General features: G+C 41.4%; 1 protein-coding gene and 1 long non-coding RNA gene across 9 annotated transcripts in view; both read left to right on the plus strand.

Annotated features, from left to right (window-relative positions):
* The window catches only part of LOC120375526, a 44,732-nt gene extending 44,110 nt beyond the window's left edge, over positions 1-622 (plus strand). For all 5 annotated transcript variants that reach the window (XR_005586599.1, XR_005586603.1, XR_005586602.1 and 2 more), the window contains exon 2: positions 94-622. This is a non-coding gene — a long non-coding RNA (uncharacterized LOC120375526). The remainder of the gene's footprint in view (positions 1-93) is intronic.
* The window catches only part of SIK3 (SIK family kinase 3), a 144,175-nt gene that overhangs the window by 50,039 nt on the left and 78,124 nt on the right, over positions 1-16,012 (plus strand). The window lies entirely within an intron of this gene.

Raw genomic sequence — 16,012 nt, forward strand, 5'->3', positions numbered from 1 at the left:
CTGAGGCCTGGGTTGAACTTGCTTTATAAAAAGCATTTCAGTTTTCTTCCAACTAATGGCTTTTCCTCCTCTTCTTCCCTGTTCTGTTTCCAGGCAACCTGGCCTCCCGCAGGATTTGTGCCCCCTGATGACGTCCTTGCACCTCTCCTCCCTTCTCTTTTCTCTCCCCCTCAGATGCTCAGCTTTTCTCCTCCGATGATGAGGTGCAGAGCTGAACGCATGCAAGCTGCTTTTCATCTCTACTCCCACATGCAGTGTGATGTGCACTTCTCTACATGTGTGGGAAAGACAGCAGATAGACTTGAGCAACCTGCGGTGTATCGTCTGATTTACTAGGCCTTTCCAGACGTGACCCATTATCTTCATAGCCAGTGTCATTAAAATAAGGGGGTAATCAGAGCACTTGGCCTGTGCTCCATGGAATGTGGACCAGTGCGGGGTAACTTCCTCAATGTGATTTCCCTTGTACCCTCACCTCATTTTTGATTTGTTTCACATCTCTGCGTCTCAATCAGACTGCCAGCGAGCCAAATTGTGTGGTTGGAAAAATGTCCAGTTGGGACTAGGCTGAGGCACTGTGCTCAAACCTGCTTTTGAATAAAGAGTGGATTTAGGCCTTGTCTGCCCGCGAGTTATGCCAATTTAACTAAAATTGATTTATGTAGGCTGGTTACTATGCATTTATATAAACCAGGTTGTGTGCGTCCACATAGGGGTTTGCACCAGTTTAACTAAATTAACTAAAACCAGTTTGTGAGTCAACCTAATGCAACTTCTGTGTTTAGGCAAGGCCGCTAACTCTTGACTTGAATTTGAATAGAACTAGTGGCAATGAACGTAGAGGTGTTCAGTGCGTGTGTGTGTGTGAGAGAGAGAGACTGACTGACTGACTCACTCTTACTACTAGTATCCATTTCTGAATGTTACTTTCACTAAGGGCATGCCTACACTTCCCATTTAAAGCAGAAAAAGTCCCTTTTTTGTGCAAAAACTGCAGGTGCGTCTACACTTGCCAATGACTTTTTGCGGCGAAACTCAGAAGTTTGACTGCAAAAGAAAACCACCTCCATGAGAGCCGTACAGCTCTTACTGGTGATGCTTTTGTGGTGATGTGCAAGTGAAGACACGTTCTTCCTGTTTACAGAGCTTTTAGCCTCCACAGGATATCCCAGTGTCTAGGTGATCACTTTGGCCAGCTGCTCTGATGCCAGGTAAACAGACATCCACTCCTCCCCCTCTAAAGCCCCGGGAACTTTGAAACTCCCCTTTCTGTTTTCATGGCAAGTGCTCACTTACCTGGCCAGGTGACAATGCCTGCTCCACGGAGCAAATACTGAGCTACTGGAGCTGATCAGTGTTTGGGGAGAGGAGGCTGTTCAGGGACCCAGGATGCCCCATGATCCCCGCCCCCTTCCCACAAGACCTATTGTCAAAATGGAGAGAGCTGCACTGTGGGATAGCTGCCCTCGGAGCACTGTGCTCATTGGCGATGGAAATGCTCAAATGTAAACACTCTGATGCCTGTGGAAGTAAGTGAGTACACAAACCTGCGCTTTTCTTTTACCAGTTCACTGTCATTGGAAACTGACAGCACAAAAACTCTGCAAGTGTAGACATGGCCTAAGGCTGTCTACACGACAGACCTTAAAGCGGCACAGCTGCAGCGCTTTAAGGCCTCCTGTGTAGCCAGTCTATGCCCAAGGGAGACCTGCAAAGGGTGAGGGTCTTGGAGCCCTGGCTCCAGCCTGAGCCTGAATGTGTACACCGCCATTAAACAGCCCCTTAGTCTGAGCCCTGTGGTCTCAAGTCAGCTAGCGCAGGCCTGCTGCAGGTTTTTAACTGCAGTGTGGACGTACTTTAAAAGCATTCACAGATGTTAAAGCTCCTGTGAGGTGGTATCATCTTTTTATAAGGGATAGCCGAAGTCTTATAGTGAGTCAGGAGACCTCATTTGCACATGCCTACTCTTAACCATTTGAAGATACTCCCGAAAAGTGTGACCAGCCTCTGAGTTTCTCTGTTTCTTTCCCTCTAACAGAGAGCACTAAATAGAAGGGCAATGGAGTAGATTACATACAATACAGATTTGTTAAACTGAAAACAGAATGGGTTGATTTGTAGCAAAAAGTGCAATGAAATGCTAGATACACCTTTTACTTGAATCCTTTGGTTCTGAACATCTAGAATTTGGATTGCTAAATCTTGCTATGTATTTGCATTGACTTTTAGTGTCAGAAAATTGCAGCTTTTGCTATGCTAAAGAAGAAAGGGTAGCAGCAGTTGGGACCAGGAGACTTCACACACCACCCTGAGTGAAGAATGTGGTACAGTAGAACCTCATAGTGAAAAACTGACCAGTCAACCACACACCTCATTTTAACCAGAAGTACACAATCAGGCAGCAGCAGAGACAAAGAAAAATGAATACAGTACAGTACTGTGGTAAATGTAAACTACTAAGAAAAAGGGAAAGCAGCATTTTTCTTCTGCATAATGAAGTTTCAGAGCTGTATGAAGTCAATGTTCAGTTGTAAACTTTTGAAAGAACAGTCATAATGTTTTGTTCAGAGTTAGGAATGTTTCTGAGTTACACCTCGGGAATGGAGGTTGTTTGTAACTCGGAGGTTCTACGGTATAAGAAATCTTATACACACTTCCAAAACTGTCTGAGGCAGTGGCAGGGCTGGTTTTTCTCACTTGAGCCTGCAAATGTCAGCTCTGGGTCAAACTGTGCTTAGCTGACATGATGTGACCCAGTCTACACTGACAGCTAAGTCCTAATCAGTATCATGTCTGCTAACTCTTTTGACCAGTCATGTTTAATCATGCTAATCCTGTGTAATGTAGGCATTCCCTACACATCAAGTCAACAAAGCTGAGGCTGACTGTCCTACTCCTGTGCAAACTGCTTAGGCTGCCTCCCCTGCTCTGCAGGTATACCTGCTTCTTGGTTTACAGCTGAAAATTGCCATTTAGGTATATCCTTGTTGTAGACTGAAATAACACTTAGCACTTGTATCACCTCTTATCAGCTTTACAAAAGTGAGTGAGTATTATTTGCAGTACGATTAAATGGCTCGTTTATTCCTCTTCAGTGTGTCTCTTGCAATACCTCCCTTGCCTCTTTTGGGGAACTTAGCAGTCATCATTCTGTTCCCCGTGAACAAAACCTGTCATGATAGGTGTTACATTAGCTTTTTCAGCAGCCGCTGGAGGAAACGTTAAACTCGCCATATATGTTTATTTTTCTTTAAAGAAATTAAATGACTGGGGGAAATGGACTGTGTAGAAATGCAGTGCTGGTGACTGACTCTGTGGGGTGATTGTGATGAGCGTAGGAGAATATGGTCATATTGAATACAGACTACACTAGCTCCGCTGACATGAAGGCACAGTTTGGGGGAGAGAAGGCTTTCTTACTCATTGTTTGTAGGGTATTCTTGACTTCTAATATCTTACTTCCAAAAATCTTCAACCTGTCGGTTGAGTGCCCGAGCCTGCAGGATGTTACTGTCATTCCCCAGCCCCCCAACCTCCAGAACAGTAGAAGCATTCTGCATTTGGCAAGGGTTCTCCCCCCGACAGTGAAACTCCTCACGCTCACTCTACAAGAGCAATTTTATTTAGGGAAACTTTCACCACTTGTTGTACAACAGAGTGCAAATTTTCTGGTAATTTGCTAGATGAACTCAGCACAGAGACGGGTGCTCTAGAAGTGCTACATCACGGCCAAGATGTCCTACTTGCTGTGCTCAACTGCCATCCTTTCTCATGCCCCACTGCTACCAGAACATGGAATGTCATGTTTCCCTTTGCAGACAGTCTACTGCTTCCATTAAGGAGCTGCCTGCTGCCAGAAGTTTCAAAACTCAGCTTTGGAATTCAATAGCTTCAGTTCCATTGTCAGAAAACGTGCACATTCTTAGGGCTTGGGGAAACTTACCAGTATAATTATACTGCAGTAGTTGTGCTAGTATAAGTCTATGTGGGAATAAAATGGTTCGCCTCAGGAGTTGTACCAATGCAGCTATAACAATATAATTATACAGATACAATTATGCTGCTGAATTTCCCCATCTAGACAAGTATGTAGAAATTGTACATCTAGGATATCAATGGCTTCCAGTATTGCTATCTCCACTGAAGGGTTGAAAAATCATAAGATTTAAAAAAAAAAAAAGGAACATTGAGTTCTTCTTATTTGCTTTCTGTTAGTTAAACATTGAGAGTGCAGCTGGGACACATTTTCAAACTTTTCTCTGCAACCAAAAGGCAAGAAATTAACTTTTTTTTAAAAGTTGAGATTCTCACAAAATAACAAGAGTTGAAGAGCTGGGGCCTTAAGAAAAATACCAAATCCCAAGAGTTTACAACACTGGACTTCACAAGTTGCAGTTTTTCACTTATACATCTGGATTAAAGTCTTCCAGCCTTTCACATGCATTTCATTATTTGAATGGACTGCCATCAGTCCTCATTATAATCAAGTGGATTGCCACACATCAGATACAAAGAATCTTAAGCTGCAGTGAGGTTAGTAGTCACTCTTGACTTCAGGAGGAAGTTAGCAAGGATTTGTAGGATCAGGTCCTTAAGTTGGTAGCTGTCTTACTCCAGACTTCAGATGCATATAAAATAACTTCCATTGTGGGAGATGGAAAGTAGAATTCCCCATCCCTGCAACAGTGCATCACACAAATGGTGATCAGAATTATTTTAACCCATGTTGCTTCTGCTCTCTCTCTCCAGTTGTGCTGGTGAGCTTGTGATCTGCCTGACAGTGATTCCTGATACAGTAACATCTCCCGTGTGGCAGGCAGCATTCAGTGCTGCTGCATCATCCCCCCTGAAGCTGAGCAGCCAAAGGACACCATCCCAAATTCTGGAGTTTCTGCAAAAGTGAATAGGTGTATAGAGTAGGAGGAAGATAAAGGACTAAATTAGTTCATAGCCATCCGTCTGTCGAACCTGTTTCTGAAATCCCTTCACTGTTGATGCTGACTGAACTGCATTGCTAATAAACTCTTAGAAGGATTTAGTTTTGTATTTTGAAGTTAATGTTTAAATAGTTATGCATAAACCAAAGGATTTCTACTGAGCCTGCCAGGGCAGTTTTGATGCATTCCCTTGTGCCTAGAAATGACAGTGGTACAGGGAGTATCTGACAACTTGGGTTGGGATAAGGAACGGGAAATAATTCCTCTATGGTCCGCATGCTCTTTTTATTCAGATGTCTCATAAAGCCCCTCCAGGAATTGTTACATCCACTCTGTCCAACACTGAAGTGCACCCTACCCTGCTCTGGGGTAGAACTTGGTAGTTAACAGCACACAGCAGTATTAAGTAGTTTAGGACAAGAAGTGAAGAAGAATCCTGCCTCTAATTAAAACCAGAAGAGGGATTTTTGAGAGGAAAAGTAATATTGAGATCTTCCCAGCGCTCGTACAAAAAGTGCTGTGGGTTCTCTAATGACTGCAAGGAGGAGCGGAGGGGCTGGAGGTGTCTTAATCAGAAGATACCATGTCTAGCAGCACAGATCTCTTTAGCACAATGCGAGAGTATTGTATTCAGTACTCAGAGGAAAGTGTGCCACCAAATGTATTTCTCACAGCACAGGTTTTTTCCTTCAAGATCTCACTTCTAAATACTGGCCAAGTATGATTCCATTTAGCTTGTGATTTCTGAGATCCCGGCACAAATGGAATGACAGACAGGAGTATTGTGTGTAGACTTGCTTGTGTGGTTTTATTTATTTTTTTTTGCAAAGGAAAGACTATAAAGGCAATACAATTTTAATATTAAACTTGAAAATAAAGAGCAAGTATTCTGGTTGTATTTACTTTCTGAGACACCAGCCACTCTACCTGGGATGCAGAGATCCCAGGGTTGCTTATAGGCTGCTGCTGCTCAGGCACCTGAAAACAATCTCCTTTCAGTGTTTAGCTGGCATATTGAACTGTAGGTCTGAATGTTACGCTTTTGTCATTTGGATAAAACTGCCTGGTCCCTCTGTGTGTGGGCCAGGAACGGTCGCAGCAGAGTACAGTACTCAGGCAAGTAGAGTATGAATAGCTCAGTGGTTTGAGCACTGGCCTGCTAAACCCAGGGTTGTGAGTTCAATCCTTGAGGGGACCGTTTAGGGAACTGGGGTAAAAATCTGTCTGTGGACTCGGTCCTGCTTTGAGCAGGGGGTCGGACTAGGTGACCTCCTGAGTTCTCTTCAACCCCGATATTCTAGGATTCTGTGAAAGTCATAACAGACCTAGAGGAATTGGTGCTACTGACTTTTCTCAAAATGCCCTCAGCATTTTCTTCGTGTTCTGCAAAATACATGAGGTGGTGTTGGTCGTGGAGAGGATGTGGAGAAGGTGAGAACTTCGTTGTTGAGCAAATGCAGTTTCTTAATGCACAAACACTTTGGTCCTCAAATTTCCATTTTTCAGATGTTGGCAGTATTTATTTTTCAGGCCACCAGTTTGCTATAAAGTGGCCAGGGCTGATCTGTTCAGTCATTTTCATACGTGCAGTGGAGATTTTTCCTTTGGCAATTTTATTCTTCTCATGAGATTAAAAATGATTCTCGGTATCGATATGAACTGCTGGAAAGAAGACTACAGAAGGCTGGCCAGCCACTCAGTTCCCGTTAGAGAGGAGAGTCCTCCATTTTAGTCTTTAAGCCTGTCAAAAGAGGTTACATTGGTTCAGTAAAAGGTGCCCTGCCCTGCTCTCTACCGTGTTAGAATGTCAAACTGAAGAGCAAATACCCCCTTTGTGGGACCTTTTTCTCTTGTTTGAAATTACACAGCTATTACTTGTGGATAGGTTACTCTATTAGCAGCCTCATAGACACAGGCAGATTTATGGTGACAGCTCACTTGAAAAACGTGCACCTGTGCCATCAAACTGACCACTCAAAGGCAAGGGGTTGCAATACAACAGCACACTGCAAAGCCAGCATTTGTTATGTAAGGTCACCAACAAAAGCCTAAAGTTCAGCTCTTTGTCTCCAGCACTGAGTAATATGCATATGCCAATGAAAAGTGGCTCCAGATGTGAGTAATATGTGCATTGCCATTTGAACGACTGTCTTGCTTGTTTATTTGGGCTTTGTTTAAGACTGTAGAGCAAATAAGAGAAGAAACTTCGCTAGTAGATTTGTTTTATGAATGTCTGAAGAACTCTGTGAAAACGAACGCAAAGGGTTGAACCTAAATCTTGCTGTGTGGTGGGATGTGTGGACAAACCCCATGCGTTTTTCTACCTCCTGTGCTGTTGTGGAAGCTCACTCCTGCAGGCCCAACTGCCCACTTAAATTCCTGAAACAGGAGAGGCTGTTGCTTTTGCTTGTGCAATGACTTGATCAGTGTTGGCTGTCATGAGGAATGCAATGGGACTGCTGCACCCCCCTAATATTTGTGGTGTTGGGGCATAAATGGTGACATTTGCTATGTCATGAGGACTGAGCAATGGTAATATGGTACCACATAGCTGTATCTCCTCTGGAGTCCATGAATCTGAACTGACCAGAGTGCTAATCACATGGGTCCTGCTTCATGTGTGCCAGATAGGGCATGTTAGAGCAGATGTGCTCCATTCCTCTGGCAGGAATGGGTCGATAGAGAGCATAAGCACTGAGTCAGTGTTAAGAGACATCGAGGTATAGTTATTGTTTGTTACTGAGTCTCCATAATAATGCACTGAGTGCAAATATTGCACAGCATCATCAAACGCATGCATCAGAACTCTGTTGTAGCTCTCCAGCACTTCCAAGCTCGCTCCCACTGTTAATGTCACTTTTTTCTCTGTCTCTCTGATTTCCTTAAGTTACCATTTGGTGTTATGTGCTGTTGGAATCCAGTGGAAGGCTCAGTGAAGCCCTTGTGTCTTCTGATTGAAGTGATCCCCTCACTCCCCTGGGAGTTATCTATTCCAAATGAGCTGTGTTCCTGAGCTCTTCAGAGGTTTCTGTCCGGTAGAAGCATGGTGTCAGAGTAACTAGAACGATACAGTTAACTGGCTTCCTTCTATCTCTCCAGGGCTTATATTGTTGATCCCTTCTGGCTAGGCGACCCAGTGGAATGGAAACCAGAAAGGAATCATATCAGACATAATGTGCACATCTCAGTATAGAAAAAGCTCAAGTCTTGGAGTTGATTAGAAATATCTGTTCTCTCAGAGAGATCTGGCCAAGTGCATCAGTGGCTGAAGCCAATGGCACTGCTGGGTAACCTAATTTAATGCTGGCATTTGGACGTAGCCTTTATTAGGCTGCAGCTAAAAGGATCTGTCTTCTGGTTCTACAGCATTTAACTGAATGATATTCAGGAAGACATCAGCTATGACTCCCCACATAGCTTAGTGCACCTCAGGCTTGACCTGCAGCATGATCTGGTGTTCCAGTCCTTGGCTTCCCACACAGCTCTGCCAGCGAATCTCCGTCCTCGTCTGCTGTGCGCACTGTTCTCTAACCAGTCCTTGTTACCTCATGTTCAGACTGCCCAGTGTGTGGTGATTTTGTGATACTGACACCTCTCTCTCTGTCTCTGAACTCATTCAGTAACTAGGCCCAAGATCTACCGTGTTGACAGCTTATAACACTGTTGTACTGGGCATATGCCCTCTTAGTTGGCTTTTAGAGAAAGGAATGTTTGTGGACTTGATGTTCTGTAGCAAGAGCACTTCTGGTTCATATTTAACAGGTTTGCCATAAGGAATTTGAGGCAGAAAGGAAGACTCGTACTTCTGACAGTTCTGTTTTTCCTAAATAAACGCATTGTATTGTTACACAGTCGGCTCATTAGTTAGTGCCGCCTGTTGTGGCTGCTGTTGTGAATAAGGTGAGTTGTTGATATAATGGAAAGAGCTGATGTTCCTAGGGGCTTGTCTACACAGGGAAATTTAGAGGCATGATTAGGCTAGTTTAGTTATGTGGGTAAACTTCCCTTGTAACAAATGCTAGAATACAAAATACCTGCAAGTGCAATACAAAATAAGAGCTTTTAGCTTTGGAGGTGTTGTGATAATTAGGCCTATAGGTTTACTCCTAATTGTAAGCTCACCTGTAGAAATGTGAAAGTTTTGTGAGATGTCAGTCACCTATAACGAATGATGATGGGAAAAGATGAGAAGGAGATAGACTGAATTAGTCTAAACAAAAGGGCCTCCTGATCTGATTCATGGACTACTTTAAAATCATGCTTTGGAAAAACAGAAGATTAACAAACCAAAATTGGTGTGTTGGATACTAGGCCTAGCTGGTGGACAAAATAGTAAGGGAATGGGCTAGTCCACCCATCACTCCTTTTGTGGGGTCCTTAAAGAAATATTTCTTTAGGGGGAAAAAGCAGAACAGACAGAGGCTAGTGGAGTGAGCGACTTCATTTGGATCTCGGCCTTTGTCATCCTGATCCTGAGTGATGTTCTGGCCTGAGAGTGGGACCCAGATGACATTGCCACAAGAAGACTTATCTTAGATCGACTTAGAATCACTTACTTATCATCCTCGCGGCATGGGATCGCCACTCCTGTTCAGCAGTCGACAGGAGAGCAATTGGGGAGCGATTTATCGCATCTACACTATACGTGATAAATCGATTCCCGATAGATTGATCGCTACCCGCCGATCCAGTGGGTAGTGTAGACATACCCCAAGAGCCTGTCAAACAAGGTGGGAGGGAGGTTCTTCTAAAACTTCCTGAGCTAAAGGAAAAGGGAACAAGGAAATATTGTTAAAGTGAAAGCCTTATTTAATACTTTCAAATGTTTTAACTGGTTTTTCCTTCTTTTCTTTATCTTTAATAAAAGGTTAAAAGCATGTTTAATGACGTGTTTGCCATGTGACTAAGCAGGCTGAGGTCTCCCTATAACAAACCCTGGACCTTTTTTAACACTGTTTAATGTTGGACAGTGACTGGGTTATGTTGATGTCTTTGGGCCCCTGTATTCCATCTAAAGTAATACAACAGAGGGTAGCTTTGACTTTAAGCTTTCCTCACTACAGGTAACAAAAAAACTGTTTGTTTGAAGATGCACTTGCAGTCTATAGCCAAATATTTTTTTGAGATCAGCTGTTACTCTGATGCTGTCTCTGACAATTTATCACTTCTTGGTGCTGGCCTTTGAAAGAAGGACGACAGTGTTAGCATCACATCTATAATTTGAATGGTCAGTATTAACGCTGCTGCCTCTCCAAAGATGACCAAAGTGGTTCACTGCCATTTTGAGAGGCAACATAAGACTGGAAGGGACCTTCTGGATCATTGAGTCCAGTCCCCTGCTATTGCAAGCAACCTCTGTTACAGAACCCCATTCACTTGGATGAAAATTGCAGGGTTGATCTTACTGTGTCAGGTGATGTTAATTTTCAGCTAGGTAACACTTGGGTAAACCAGAATATTTTTTTCTAGGTTTTTCTACTGTCTTAATTTAGAAGGCTAAAGAGTAACCTAGAAAGATAAACAGTAACTCATTAATTTATTAGCTGTAACTTATTCGCACTGAGTATACTTGTTCCTCCAATGTCGGGAGCTCTGTGCTGTACTGAATTTACATAGAATGCATGTGTATAATGTGATTTTTGAAATATTAATTACAAAATGCATCTTTAATATTCTTAGGCATCTCATTAGCCATTTGCACCTGCAGATTCCTTCGTGTGCGCAACTGTCGTGCATTCAAGTTGAGCACAAGGTTGCCCCAGGTATTTTTGCATGTGATCATATGCATAACTGTTAAAATCTGTCCCATGAAGTATTTAATTCTGGCAAAGCTTTTAAAGTGGCATTTTCAAAAGCACTGGGCATTGGCCTAACTCTGCTCGCATTGAAATAATAGGAGTTTTATCATTAATTTCCATGGAAATAGGCCACTAATGAGTGCTTTTAAGAATACCACCCTTATATCTGAATTTGTGATATTGGTAACTTTAAATCTGGCGCCAAAAATCTAGGCATGAAAGCTTTCTTACTAATTATTACTGGCAACTAGACCTGGCTGTGAGGAGAAGACACCCCTAGCAGTACAAGTACGTCCACTTGCTATCAAAACGATGAATGTAAAAGCATCACACTGGAAAGCAGCTGCAGTTTAATACAGTAGCATCCACATGTGAGTCCTAACCTTAAAAAGAAAGTTACTTTCCGCTCTCCTGATGATGAAAGATGGGGATAATACTTGCATTTTCTCATTGATCAGGAAATTAAATGAGTGTTCCTGTGGCTTTGAAATGCTTCTGTGCTCTGAGAGGGCGGTACCAATATACCCATGTTGGCATATCCTCCAACTCTGTCTCTTCAGGGATGTCACAAATAGGTAATATTATATGAATAATACTTTTTAGAACGCTCTTGTCATTTCCCTATGTAGATAGGCAGAGAATGCTGTGATCCGCATATGGAAATAAATACTCCATGTGGGATTTAATTATGCAGATTTGGTTTTTAAATCAAGTGCTTTTTGCAAAAATACCCTCTGTAGTGAATTATCTGAGAAGTGCAACATCCTCTGCCGTCCTTCTCAATTTGAGCAAGTGTTAGTTTTTTTGTCTAATTATAGTGGAAAGCTTCAATATTGGTAGCTTGGTGCTTGGTTAGCTGGACTGTAGAGGAGTATCTGTAATGAATGCTACTAACGAAATAGTTAGTTACACTTTCAAACCTATTTTCACATGGGCTTCCTCTTCAAGTCCCACTGTGATCTTTAGTTGCCTGTGCTGGAAAGGTCACGTTACACAAGAAGTCAAACAAAACACTTTCTGTTCAGCATCTTTCCATTAAGCAGCCAGCATGCGTGGGCTGATCATTGCTAGTTGTGCTTTGCTTAGTGAAAAACGTAATGGCTGTAGTCTCCCTGTTTGAATGAGTAATACGTAGTCAGTGTTTTTTCATAGACAGTGTATGATCCAGTGCTTTTTTTGGTCAGGTGTCTAAGCCTCTCTCCTTGCTTCCTTTGTCTGGACTTGAAGTGCTAGCATGAATTTATTTTCTTTAATGCATATAGGACAGTATTTGTTTCAAGCAAGCATGTATGAATATTAACCACAATTTAAATCGATTATAAGGATGTTTGTATTAATTTCTAATCTCACCAAGAGGCCATTATCTCCTGTAACAAAGCCACTGCTTCCTCTAACAGTCTCCTTAATCCGTGATGTGATCTGTTCACTCCCTTTTTCTTCACCTCCATTTACAAACTGACACACTACTGAGGTGATGGATTGTCTTGGCCCAAGATTTGGCACTTGAATTTGTTAAGGTAGCAAATGGCAGGAAATTCTGCAGTACATCAGCCAAGATTTCCTTCAACAGAAGAGACTATTGCAACAACAAATGGAGATCTTTCTGATGAAGTTAGTTTCCTCCAGGTTGTTAGATGGGAACACAGATTCTATGTTTACTGAGACTTTTCTGAGAACAGGGCACATAACACTCTCTGAAAATGGTTGCACCAGGGAACCCACGTAGTCCTTGATCTGTTTCAAATATATGGTGTGGCTGGGACCAAGGGTGGGTTGATTTAAATCCAAGTGGTTTAAATTGCCAATCTTAATCATGATTTAAATCAGCAAGCGGGAAGGTGGTGACCAGTTTCTCATAGTGTCGGCTGAGTGAAACATTACTTGGCTATGCAACTCTTTAGTGACCCTTTTGCACATAGTTCTTGGAATTTCTAATCAGACTCCGTTAAGAATCTTAGTGAAAGTTGTCTTTTGGTTCTAGGACATTTCCACTCACCCCCAAACTGATCTGAGAATGTGGCATTCTTGGAAATATACATGCCCGTTAAACTGTCAGTGTTTCCTGTATATGTTGATCACCTACCATATGAGACATTGCAAAATCCAAATTCTTGTAACTAACTGGCTCCTGACCGCAGGTCAATTTTCTACCATCGGCGTCTGGCCAAGAGGTTATCCTTTCCTTTTGGATGTGGGGCTTGCAGTTGCTACCCATGCCTTTGTTATGTAAAAATTTAGACTATTGCAATGTGCTCTATGTGGGACTGTACCTTAAAACTGTTCGGAGACTGAAGCTAGTGCAGAGCACAGCGACTAATTGTTTATCAAGCCAAATATCGTGCTGGGAACATGACACCAGTGCTCCAAGATCTGCACTGGCTGCCTCATGATTGTTGGGTGGAATTGGGGTAGTTGGTTATGTCCTACAAAGCCCTAAATGACCTGAGAGCTGTCTACCTGGGAAATCACCTCTCCCCCAATGTCATAAATTCCGCCCCCCCTTCTCTCCCACAAATGTGAAATAGCCTGTTTGGTGACCTTCCAGGTAGAATGGTTCTTGAGTGCCCGACTCTTACCTCGTATAGCCCTGTGTGACCAATAGAACAATCAGGCCACCTCTTCATGATCGCATCACAGGTGTAGCAGGTCTTTTGGTACTGTGCTGTCCTCTGAGAATGGAGGTATAATTAGTCTGCTTCACAATTAATAGCAGTGACCAACTAATTAGTCTTTTAGGGCTTTTAATTTTTTTTACCTAGAGCTTATTGCTAGCTAACTCATGGTGATTAACATGCCTATAGCAGGCTAGGCAGGATGCTCCCCAGACATTAGATCCTGGATACAAATGTTTATGGTTTATCTCTGCTGATCTCTACATGAATTACAAACATTTGTATCATGGAACAAAGGCTACTTTGGACAGTCTCCAGACATTCAGAAATGTGTTAAGTGCTTTGAGTCTGCCCTAGAGGTAAAGACTTCTGTGTACCCATGCCCTTTATTTTCTTGCTCTAACCAGTATTTACTGTTCAGAGCTTCCAATAGTAATAGCTTCCTGAATTCATAGCTCAAAATACTGTAGTTGTTACTGCAAAGAAATTGTGTGGAGCCTTGTGCAGAAATTCTTTGGCTCTGTGCTCACTGAGATCTGAGCTAGACCGTTTTGACTGTGGAGTCTGTGCGCTGCTTCTAATATCATAACTTTTCTCAGGATCTGGTATTTTGCCCTCACTATCCTCTTGAGGATAGAGATGGCCCATGTAGCAGTCTGCTGGACACCTGTGTAAAGACGTTGCTACTTTCCAACTACTATCTTAATAATCAATAAAAATTGATTAAAAATAATCAAATAGATTTTATTTAAATCGTGATTTAAAAAAAATTTAAATACTATTTTCTTTTTAAAAATTAAATTTAAATAATGACTTAGGGCCTGAATTTACTATAATCTATGAACATTTCAATTAAATAAAAAAATAATATTCAAGCAGTACATGTTGGCTGCCAAAGTTTTAAAGTTAAGCCACTGAACTGATGGAAGTTACTGGCTAAATATCTGGAACCAGATTGTTGAAGTGCTAAATCAACTTATGACACTATGCAGAGAGAGTATTTTCTTTCAGTTTATTCAACTAGCTCAGTTAAGTGACTAAGTTCATTCAAAGTTAAAAAAAACAGTTGGGAGTCGAAAGAGCTAGAGGGCCCATTTTCTGTTTTCAATCTATCAATACAAATAAAATGTGAGAGGATTAGCTCTACTAGTTCTAAAATCTTGAAAGACATGGTGATCAGAAACAGTCAATTCAATTCACTAACTACAGATGCTTCCTTTGTTTATCAAAACATGTTTTGCATTTAAAAGTGATTAAACTTTTTAACTAATAAAATAATTTTAAAATGCTGTTTTTGTGCATTTTAATTGAATTCCTATTTATATTCAAATGTAGTTTGCTACAAATGACTAGTTAAAAAATAATAATCAAATAAATAAGAATTCCATCATTCAATATTTTTAACATAAAACGTAAAAACATAAAAATCTGAACAAATGTGTATTGAGCTATATAGTTGCTTAAATGTGCATAGATATAGTGTAGCCTGCTGGTGAGCAAAAACTACCAAATTTAGTGGCAAGGCTATTTTTAGTTGTAAATCAGTGTGTTTTAATTATATCAACCTTTCTTTAGGAAAATAACTAAAAGTATGACTGCAAAACTGTATGATTTAAATCATACATTTCCTGCTTGCTTATTTCAATCATGATTAACACTGGTGATTTAAATTACATAGATTTAAATCAATTCATCCTGCTAAATTCCAAACACCTGTGTGGTTGGCCATCCTATGGTTGAGGAAGGTGCACAATTCCTAATCAGGAGCTTTGCTGAAGAGAGTTGAAAAATAAAATCTTCTGGCCCCACAGATCTCTGCGTTTGACTATGTAGAATTGAGCATGATGTTAGATGAAAAGTAGAGAGGCCAGCAAGTGGAGAAACTACGAGAGGGCTCTCAGATAGTTCAGGTTACAAGTTTCCCCTCTTTGAGCTTGCTGCTATGCAAACTGAGAGTGTAGAAATGGTAATGACCCAGGGAGTATTTAACAGCATCCCACCCTGACTCTTTAACTTTTCACGTGTCAAATGAATTATTATTTGGGCTTCAGTCACTGAAGACAGACAGGGAAGTCTATCCTAAGGGGACAGAATGCTAACTCCTCCTTTCTGTAGTCTCAGGCTTAAATGCAAAGATTTTTTTTCAAGTGGTTTTTCCACCAACTTCCAGTGTCTTACTGGGAAGTAGTTTTTTTTTTTTTTTAACTACCAACTAATAACTGCATATGAGAACTCTAAATGGAGGATGCAGGTCTCTGTGGCTGAAAAATCTCTCTACATTATTTTAATCTTCCTCTCCAAATACTTAAATTCGGAGACAGTTCCTCTTTGAGTACTGTGTACTTTATGGTAACCAATAGTTAATCATTCAAAGATTTTTCTCATCTGTTCCCCTCATATTCTTTAACATACACATCAATTTAACACTATTGAATGTTGCTCAGAATTTCAGTTTCCCTCTTGGGTATCTAGTCAAGTCCTGTGAGGCCTCCAGTGCTCTGTCTAACCCAGCTCAACTGAAATGAGAATAATCCTGTCAATCATAGTAGCAGATACTACAATAATTGAAATAGAATAATAACTAAATGTGCAACTGGTAACGGCGTACCACTTTGTCTTTGCCCTTGAGATTGTAAACTCTTTGGGTAGGGACTCTGGTTGTGTG

Source organism: Mauremys reevesii, linkage group 12 (genome assembly GCF_016161935.1).
Source record: "Mauremys reevesii isolate NIE-2019 linkage group 12, ASM1616193v1, whole genome shotgun sequence".
NCBI lineage: Eukaryota > Metazoa > Chordata > Testudines > Geoemydidae > Mauremys > Mauremys reevesii.